This window comes from Coffea arabica, chromosome 6c (genome assembly GCF_036785885.1).
Source record: "Coffea arabica cultivar ET-39 chromosome 6c, Coffea Arabica ET-39 HiFi, whole genome shotgun sequence".
Classification (NCBI taxonomy): Eukaryota; Viridiplantae; Streptophyta; class Magnoliopsida; order Gentianales; family Rubiaceae; genus Coffea; species Coffea arabica.
Window position 1 is genome coordinate 37,978,108 of NC_092320.1, and position 10,430 is coordinate 37,988,537.

At 38.5% G+C, this 10,430-nt stretch overlaps 1 long non-coding RNA gene across 1 annotated transcript; it reads right to left on the reverse strand.

Moving 5' to 3' along the window:
• Window positions 1-5,560: 5,560 nt before the first annotated feature.
• LOC140008053 (uncharacterized) lies at window positions 5,561-8,523 on the reverse strand. Its single transcript, XR_011815468.1, has 3 exons — window positions 8,423-8,523; window positions 6,558-6,633; window positions 5,561-5,887 (listed from the first exon to the last, which is right to left on the reverse strand). It is a non-coding gene; the product is annotated as an uncharacterized lncRNA (long non-coding RNA).
• Window positions 8,524-10,430: the final 1,907 nt, after the last annotated feature.

Here is a 10,430-nt window from a genome sequence, read left to right on the forward strand (position 1 = left end):
AACAGGACAGTGATCTTAAAACGTTTGGTTCGGCTCACTCACAAAGAATCAGAACGTGCATTTTATCTCAAATTAAAGCCTGGGATGTCTAGTTTCAAACGCCACCGACGGCACATGATTTCGACATCCGAGGACAGAGTTATAGCCAAAACACCACCGCTGGTCTGAGCCATACGTGAACAGTTTCCAGATTTGCTAGTTTCCCCAAAAAAATTCATTTGCCCAACCAAACCTTATTATTTTTCAATGAAATTTTTCACACATCTAATATAACATATAAACATCAGGTTCATGCCAATAATTCACCAAAAATTGGCCTTATAGTGGCCGAACAAAACAGGGGTATTTTTAGAAATTTTTGCTTCTTGCACCCAATGAAGTTTCTATCAATTACCCACCACTAATCCATCATTTTAACCACTAAACCAACAATATAACCACCATCAATCATCAAATCAGAAACAACCCAAGTGTGGGAATCCATAGAGCCCACTTTTCAATTTTTCCAACAATATCAAGATACCCATACACATGCAATAGCTTAAGGATGCATTTCTACCATCATAAACCAAGCTTAAGGTGTAGGATGAGGTTATACCTCCTTGTTGCTCCAAACCAGAAATTTCGGTCCTCAAGATGCTCCAAGAAACCGTGAAAATCTCCTCCTTTTGCTAGCTAGATGAACTCTCCAAGCAACAAGCTAAGCGTAGTTCAAATTTGGTGTGAATCTATGAAGGTTTTGTGCAAGAATTGAAGATGAAAATGGCAACTTTGTGTTGTGTTTTTGCTGCAGAGAATTCGGCCAAGAGAGAGACTAAGAGAGAGAGTGTTTGGTCCAAATTTAGCTTCTTAAGGAAGACACAAGGTGTGGTGCAAAATCCTCCCCAAAGTCAACTCTCACTAGGGTGCGTTTGGTGCGATTACGGCTCGATTTCTCTCGCATTTGTTTCACCAGTGCACTAAACCTCTAATGCACTTATATTCATGTAAATATTATTCACTCTTAATTGTCCCGAAATAAGGGTCTAAAGTCCCTCAAACAAAATCGCGTGTGTGAAAACGCGTACCGTCAATTTTAACGTTATAACGCGAAACTGCCGAGAAATTCTTATAACGATTGCACTACTAACTATCACTTGAGTATTTATTCATAATATTACCTATTTTAGGACCGTAGTACAAGTCTCCAATATTCCAAGTTCACTGTGCTCCTACGCGGTTAAAATCTCCAAGCACTATTCACTATTTTTACTAAACGCACTCTAGGAAATTAATTTTTGAAACGAATCATTTTAAAAATATAACGAAGTTATATTACCATGTATTTAGGTCTAATAAGACTAGAAAATATTCCTCGTGGCAAAAATCCAATTAAATCATTTATTAAGCCATAAATTAGGTTTAAATAAAATAATAGTTTTTACGAGTCCTCACATGAGTCGAGTATTAACTCCTCAAATCTCCAATAAATTTGTATCCATGCGTCTTTTGGAAAACTATCCACGCGTGAGTAGTATATGCTCACTTAGAACTTATTCACCTTTAATTCTCGATTAACTTTTCTTAATCTGCTATTGTCCGTTCTTAATTTCCCCAGGATAATCATGCTCTCGAATATAATATCACCTCGAAACACTCGTGTTCACTATCTCGCACTTAAACAATCCTTCCGAAAATTGAAGTTGTTAACGGGACATTTTAAAAACACAATGAAGACATTATTCCATACGAATGGATTTAAAATGGTCGTAATAAATTATTTGGGGAAAACAGGTGGATAAATACTTAATGAAACCATTAATATTCGAAAAAAAAATAAGAAATTTTTCGGGTCTTCACATCCTCCCCTCCTTAACAGAATTTCGTCCTCGAAATTCACACCTGAGAAAATATCATTCTCTTCATGGTTAAGCCTATCAGATCGATCACCAGCTTACGTTTTTTTTTTTTTTTGGCGTTTTAACTTCCTAGAGGCATATACAATCACCTTTTCATGTTTTATTAATATACATTCTAAACCATCCTTTGAGTCATCTGTAAAAAGCACAAAATTACCCCCTACACATGTACACCAATTAACATTCTTCATCTCAAGATTTTTCCTTACATTTAGAACCTCAAATGGTTTGCCAAGTCTTGCACTCTTACAAAAATCCTTGATTAACCAAAGGTAGTATTCGACTAACTCCGAGAATTCCAAATTTCAATATGCTTTTCTGGTCGTTTCCTCTTATACAATCTTTCATTTTAGCTGAGTCAATAATAATTCCTTCCTTAGATACTGTATAACGTAGAAAGATTATTTCTTCCAATCGAACCCACAGTTATTGAACTTAACAAAAGTTGGCGTTCTCTCGAGGTTCGTAAAATTACCATCAAGTGTCTTTCATGACCTTCTCAACACTAGAGTATATCGATATATCATCAATAAATGCCTCCACCGATTTGTCCAAATACGATTTAACTCCGATACCTTGGGTCCATAAATACTTCTAGTGCATCTGTCAACTCGAAGGGTGTACCGAAAATTTTAGAGTGTCCATGTCTTAATTTGAAAGCGGTATTAACCACATTAGTTCCTAGGGTTCCCAAATGGGTAATATCTCTTCTTTAAATCCAACTTAAATAGGATCACGGCTCCTCACAAATTATTGAATTCTTATCCATGTAAGAGAAATGGTAGTTGTTCTTAATGGTCACATCGTTCCAGACTCCATAATCTATCAATACATAGCTTCTAGCCTTCATTCCAAATACGATATCTAGTCCTTAATCGTTAGGCACATTGAATCCATTAATTATTTCCTTTTACTAACTCAATCCACCGATTTTAATATCTCAAATTGGCATTTCCAACATTGAATTCCATTTCAACACTAAGTCCTCACTTCGATCCCGATCTCTAGTCACTATCAAGACCTCAGGTGGTCTATATTCTTCAAGCAAAATCTCGATCACATCCAATACTATTCGCGTCTTATTATAATTCTAAGGGCGTGGGGTAGGATTTAAACATACGTGTAAGTCATAAAAACAATTAAAAGCGAAGTAAGTTTTCATGAGTCATAAAGATCATAATAATTACATCCAGTTGGAAGAGGTTTATGAACTCCTCTCAAAAGGAAAGGAGAATGACAGGATTGTAGCAAAACATGTCAAGTTGCCAGGATACAAAACAACAAAAGATTTTTTTTTTTTTTCAAAAGATCACAACCTCCAAAGGTGCTAGCCCAGTCTAGGGTAAAACTACCACCTCTATTCCTCGAGTGAAGTCAAACCATCTCAATCTGTGAAACCTTCGCTACTAGGACCCCGTTCATAGCCATTAGTACTAATTACTCCCATCTGGCACTTGATCGTTTTGCGGTGGACCTAGTTGGCTATTGAGTACTTCCTCTTTTTGAAAGCTCTAGGGCAATCTGAAATCCTATGCTTAGTACTACCACACCTCAGACACTTTCCTTGCTTCATCCAGCACTCGGCCTCAACGTGGTTAACCTTGCCGCAGTATCCACAATGTGCATGAGAAGTGGCGGCTTGGCCAGTTCGAGGATTTTCTTTGCATTTCTTCTCTAATTCTACATTCTGGCGTAGTAATTCAATTTTCTCTGCATATTCTTGTTTCCACCGTCCTTCCCAGTAGTCAGCTAATTTCCTTTGAAATTCTACCTCGTTTCGAAGAAGGTTCAATTCCTTACGCATTTCTTCCAAAGTTGTCATCTTACCAGTTGACTTAAGTCAAATGCTAACCTGTCAGGCAAATCAAAGGATCAAAAGAGTAGCCATGCATAATGGAATCTCGAGCCAGATTACTCTTTCATTCTTTTGTTCATAGGTCACCCCGAAATATAAATCTTAGTTATTCTCTGCCGAATATGAGTGAGTTCTTAAGTCTCCATAAAATTACTACCATTAATTCCAATTACAACCAGATACGGGGACTCTATTCCTTGATATAAAGTTTTTCATGTCTTACTTCAATCTTCGATATTTGTCTATGAAGTTTGTTCGAAAAGAGATCAAAATCTCGTAGTCCCATTAGTACCTTATGTATCCTTTCAAATCAATCTTACTGTTTCAAGGTTAGGTCCCCCGTGAAACCTAGATAGACGACCTCCAAGAATCATTTCATTTTCACACCTCTCCTGGTCCTTAGGTTGGCTTATTGGTCCGGAGCTTTGGTACTCAACCAACTGTTCTAGGATATCAGTCGTATGGCCAATAGTAGGAGCCATGTAGGTGTTTCCCTTTATTTCTAGGGTTTCGGTTCAATCCAGCAATCGTTCCCTAATTATCCCCTGGAGCTTGGGGTGGTCTAACCCCCTCGCCCTCGATCCCCCTTTTTCTTATTTGGCCACTCATAACTTTAACAGTCATATAAACATGGCATGAAATGAACGCCCCCAAACGAAGTTTGAAAGCGAGACTTGATCATGCTAAACAAATATGAGAATAAAAGGGAAAACGCTGAGATAATCGTAAATACGTATAACCCCAATCATGGATTTTAAAATCATAAAGTAGTAAGGTTAAACATGTCATGAGAAATGTTTAATTGCCTCAAAAGGTAGAAAACATATTGAAACAAGACACAAAATACAACGGCCTTTAAGCGAGCGTCACCCTGTCTATCTTTGGCAAACTATTAAAATAGTTTAAATCACTAAATTAGTGATTGGCAGTACCCAAAAGTCTTCACTACCTCCATAGGATCAGTTTCATTTCCAGCACTAGGAGTTTTAGATCTCATGTCCCTTATCGAATATCTTGTCATTCCCCACTCATGCAACCAAGGTAACACACCTAGCCACCGACTCATCCATTCTGTCTTTAATTTCGGACACTAACCTAACAAGTCGGTTCTTAGCTTTTAAAGCTTCTCACTAAGAGCCTTTGTCTCCCTCGCTCCTGAAGTATTTCAACTTCAATTTCAGGAATTCTAGTAGTCTAGGCTTCCGCAATTGTCCTCAGTTCTTGATCATCCCTTCGAATCACTCCAGTTTCTTCGGATAGCCACTTCAATTGATCGACCACTATTAACACCCCACTATTTGGCTCGGGCAAGTCCTTTGAAATTCACATGAAGTCCTAGTCCAGTAAATCGGACCATTTCTCCAATGCTCTTTTAGTTCACTCTCTCGATAGTGGACCACCGGAAGGCGCCCCCGAGACAATTTAATATCACCATTACCTTCTGTAGTTTACACTTAAGAGTAAAAGCTTAGGTAGGTCCAGATACACGAAATAAACAAGATTTGATCACTTCATACTATCCCACATGTATCACACCATATCAAGACTCCTTGTCATCCACCAATTCGAACCCAGGTTCTAATTTTCATTTTCACAAGCAGTCACTTAACTTTCAATCAAATTCCACAGTCCGGCATCCTAAACATTTAAGCCTAGGATACACTACAGAGATCTAAAGCCTAAGCTCTGATACCAACTGTGACGCCCCCACTTCTCCCTAAGGCGCACCAAAGGGTATCCGCGGAACGCCTGCCTAGCTCTCGCTAGGACTCAAGCAATAAACGTTCAACCTTAAAGCGATACTAGATACCAAAATCAAATTAATACGAATACATATAGTGCGGAAACGTTCATGCTTAACAATATCCATCCATTACCCAACCTGTCAGCATATGGCTCTGATGCCAACTGTGACAGTTCTCATGGTTACATCACAAGGTACCTATCAGCTTGCCACCCGCACGTCGTGCGTTCATAATACAACTTAAATTTCAAAATATACATCACAGATATCCGAATGATACATTAAACTTCCAAAGTACAATCATAAAGGGGTCAAGCCAAAATACACCTGAAACCCTAAAACAAAATATATCCAAAAGGAGATTTCTCCGCGTTAACTCCATTTCCAGTCCTGTTAAGGAAAACAAATCTACAGGGTGAGCAAAACGCTCGTGAGGCCAAGGACACACATGCAAGCACATTGTTCAAATAGCAATCTCAACTTTATTAAATAAAACCGTGATATTTCAATAAAGTACCATTTGAGCAGGAAAAATAATCAGAAACAATTCAAGGATATAGTAGCTCTCAGGAGCTAAGTTCCACTCGCTCTGCCGATGTCATTCGTATACCTTCCCGCATTGACCCTCCTGTCAACCGGGTCGGTATTTCCATTTCCGTAGATCACCACTTACTTCCCTCCGTCCACCGTACACCCCAAGGGCCCACAAGTCTGTTATAAGGCGATACTCTACGAGTATGCCAAGCAGGACCTCTTATTAGGTCGAGCTTATAATCTCATGGCTCACCCAAGTTCCCGACCAAGCCCATTGCCGGCTCGAGTTCAAGGTCGGCCTATGAGTTTGGGCGTCCCCCATTCATTTGGAAGTCGAGGAGGTTCACTCCAACGACATATGTAACCATTACATAGCATTGCATTTCATTCATTCATTCAATACATTTCATTCATTCATTTGAAATCAGAACGGATGCGATAAAGTACACACCCGCCCTTATTTTTAAAATCTCTAATAATTACCACAATTAAGCAAGTATCAAAGATTCACACACTTGACACTCACCGAGCAATTTAATAAAGATTATTCGCTGGAGTTCAAGTGTCCATGGTGAGATCCTCTTGAAGGTCTCCTTGTGTGCCTGGCAGTTAATGGTGGATAATTACTCAAGTATCTCAATTATCAAGTAAGATTGTACATTAGTACGATCTAAGGAATATTTCACAAAAATGAACCTCAATTACTCGTAAATCGAGGTTCAACTTGCGTTTTATGAAGTATAATATTAGTTGAGTTTTTATCATGAAAATCGTGGGCAAAACGTTTAGATAATATCAAAAGTGTAAAGAGTTCTTGAAAAACTCTATTTCTTTGAAATTGGAAAATTTTCAGACTTATCATGAATCTTTGAAAAATCGTAACTCACTCGGTACAAGTCAAAAATTGGAAAACTTTATACCGTTGGAAACCTCTTAGAAAGTACTATAAGTTCCTAGAAGACACTTTTCCATGAATCGAAGTGGAAAGTGCTCAAAAATGGGCTTGAAGGTGCAGACTTGGTTTCAAGGCAGCATTAAGTTGGATTTCGGCCAACTTTGAAAATTCGGCACGATTTACACGTTGCAAACCGGCCTCTGAAATTTGTAACCCAATTAGAGTTGCAAGTGAGGTGTATAGAAAAGCAAGCGGATCAAGAATCGGAGTTTTTAGTACCGAGATACGGTAGCTCAAAGTTGGGGAAAATTCAAGACTGGAGAAGAATTTTCCAGATTTGAACCTCCAACTATAGAAATTTAATTAGGTATCGAAACGAACTTGGATTGACACCAAAATTGGCAGTATTTCAATACTGTATGGAAGGTATCTCTCTGTCAAAATTCAGGGAAAAATACCCCCGGGAAGGTAGTTAACTAATCATCCAAAGTTTCAGAAAATTTCTAAGGCAATCTGCCTTTTGACTTTCATTTCCCAAATTCAAATCGTTTAACCAAGAAAGCTATCCAACCATGGTTCATTTGTGAAATAAAGGTCTAATATACAACCATGATACCTTTGGTAATGGTTTAGCATCGAAATTTCAATTAATAAGATCACTCACGGTTTTTGTCCAAAACCAGTCCAAATGTTACGTTTTTCCAAAACAGGGCAGTCTTCTTATTTTGGTCACAACGCATTCAATTTAACTCGGAATTGAGCATGGTTTATGGCGTTGGAAAATACATTCATAGGACTAAAAGTTCACAGAAGAAATCGTTCCAAAATTTGGCAAGCAACCAGCTCGAAATTGAGCCTCAAGTTGCTGCCTCTACAGACCATTCCAGCAGTTCCGAGAAACAGGACAGTGATCTTAAAACGTTTGGTTCGGCTCACTCACAAAGAATCAGAACGTGCATTTTATCTCAAATTAAAGCCTGGGATGTCTAGTTTCAAACGCCACCGACGGCACATGATTTCGACATCCGAGGACAGAGTTATAGCCAAAACACCACCGCTGGTCTGAGCCATACGTGAACAGTTTCCAGATTTGCTAGTTTCCCCAAAAAAATTCATTTGCCCAACCAAACCTTATTATTTTTCAATGAAATTTTTCACACATCTAATATAACATATAAACATCAGGTTCATGCCAATAATTCACCAAAAATTGGCCTTATAGTGGCCGAACAAAACAGGGGTATTTTTGGAAATTTTTGCTTCTTGCACCCAATGAAGTTTCTATCAATTACCCACCACTAATCCATCATTTTAACCACTAAACCAACAATATAACCACCATCAATCATCAAATCAGCAACAACCCAAGTGTGGGAATCCATAGAGCCCACTTTTCAATTTTTCCAACAATATCAAGATACCCATACACATGCAATAGCTTAAGGATGCATTTCTACCATCATAAACCAAGCTTAAGGTGTAGGATGAGGTTATACCTCCTTGTTGCTCCAAACCAGAAATTTCGGTCCTCAAGATGCTCCAAGAAACCGTGAAAATCTCCTCCTTTTGCTAGCTAGATGAACTCTCCAAGCAACAAGCTAAGCGTAGTTCAAATTTGGTGTGAATCTATGAAGGTTTTGTGCAAGAATTGAAGATGAAAATGGCAACTTTGTGTTGTGTTTTTGCTGCAGAGAATTCGGCCAAGAGAGAGACTAAGAGAGAGAGTGTTTGGTCCAAATTTAGCTTCTTAAGGAAGACACAAGGTGTGGTGCAAAATCCTCCCCAAAGTCAACTCTCACTAGGGTGCGTTTGGTGCGATTACGGCTCGATTTCTCTCGCATTTGTTTCACTAGTGCACTAAACCTCTAATGCACTTATATTCATGTAAATATTATTCACTCTTAATTGTCCCGAAATAAGGGTCTAAAGTCCCTCAAACAAAATCGCGTGTGTGAAAACGCGTACCGTCAATTTTAACGTTATAACGCGAAACTGTCGAGAAATTCTTATAACGATTGCACTACTAACTATCACTTGAGTATTTATTCATAATATTACCTATTTTAGGACCGTAGTACAAGTCTCCAATATTCCAAGTTCACTGTGCTCCTACGCGGTTAAAATCTCCAAGCACTATTCACTATTTTTACTAAACGCGCTCTAGGAAATTAATTTTTGAAACGAATCATTTTAAAAATATAACGAAGTTATATTACCATGTATTTAGGTCTAATAAGACTAGAAAATATTCCTCGTGGCAAAAATCCAATTAAATCATTTATTAAGCCATAAATTAGGTTTAAATAAAATAATAGTTTTTACGAGTCCTCACATGAGTCGAGTATTAACTCCTCAAATCTCCAATAAATTTGTATTCATGCGTCTTTTGGAAAACTATCCACGCGTGAGTAGTATATGCTCACTTAGAACTTATTCACCTTTAATTCTCGATTAACTTTTCTTAATCTGCTATTGTCCGTTCTTAATTTCCCCAGGATAATCATGCTCTCGAATATAATATCACCTCGAAACACTCGTGTTCACTATCTCGCACTTCTTTAATGGATGGCTTGTATTGGCCTAATTGCACTTGTATGAACTAGATGGATATTTTGGTAGGCCGTTTGGCTTGTAAATGTTGATTTCCAATGTACATATATGCTTGGCCGTGGTTTGGATAAATTTCGGCTTCGATTTTCATTTTTTTTATTTTTGTGATTTTGAATTGTTTGCGCGCAATGGTAAGTTCCGAAACGTAATAGATCGACGTAAACTGAACCGTTAGTCCTGGCGAGAGATGGGCAGGCAGTCCGCTAACCCCTTTGGTTCGTCTTAGGGGAAGGTGGGGCTGTCACAGGTGGTATCAGAGCCACGTCGCGTGGTCTCTGCGCGGGGTGAGACTGGACCAAGTGGTGTTGTGGTCCTAATTTCATGAATATGTTTAAGTGCTCGTTTGAGCATAAGTTATGAACCGGGTATGTGATAAGTGTACGAATCATTATCATGTGACTCGAGGAAGCTAGGTATGTATGTCGGGTAGGAATCTTTAATAAGGATGGTTTACTCTTGGGACCGGCCGGCTCGAGATGTGAATTATCTTAGACGAGATTCTTGCGCCCGGATACGAAAGATATGAAGGCCTAGGTTAGAAAGGATTTGGTGAACTAGAAAGGTGATTCTATGGAACTTCGTGTGGTTTGTTCGGGTGGTTAAGCGTGATTGACCTTGATTAAGATATAAATATTTGGACGAAGCCCTAGAAGGGGAAAAGCTTTTCGTAAGTTCTTTTGCACTTGTGACCTAGTTGTTCAAAGTACTTTTTGAGGACCCTATTGTTTCATGCAATGACTTCATATGTACTTGACTGACTGTTCCGTATGATTGCTTAACCTGGTTATGTGATCTATGTATACGTGTTATGTGTTTAGATGCTCTTCGCAGTAAATGTTTGAGTTGCTTATTCTTGTTTCATTGTTCCTGTCTGGTGCTACGGAAAGGAGGGTT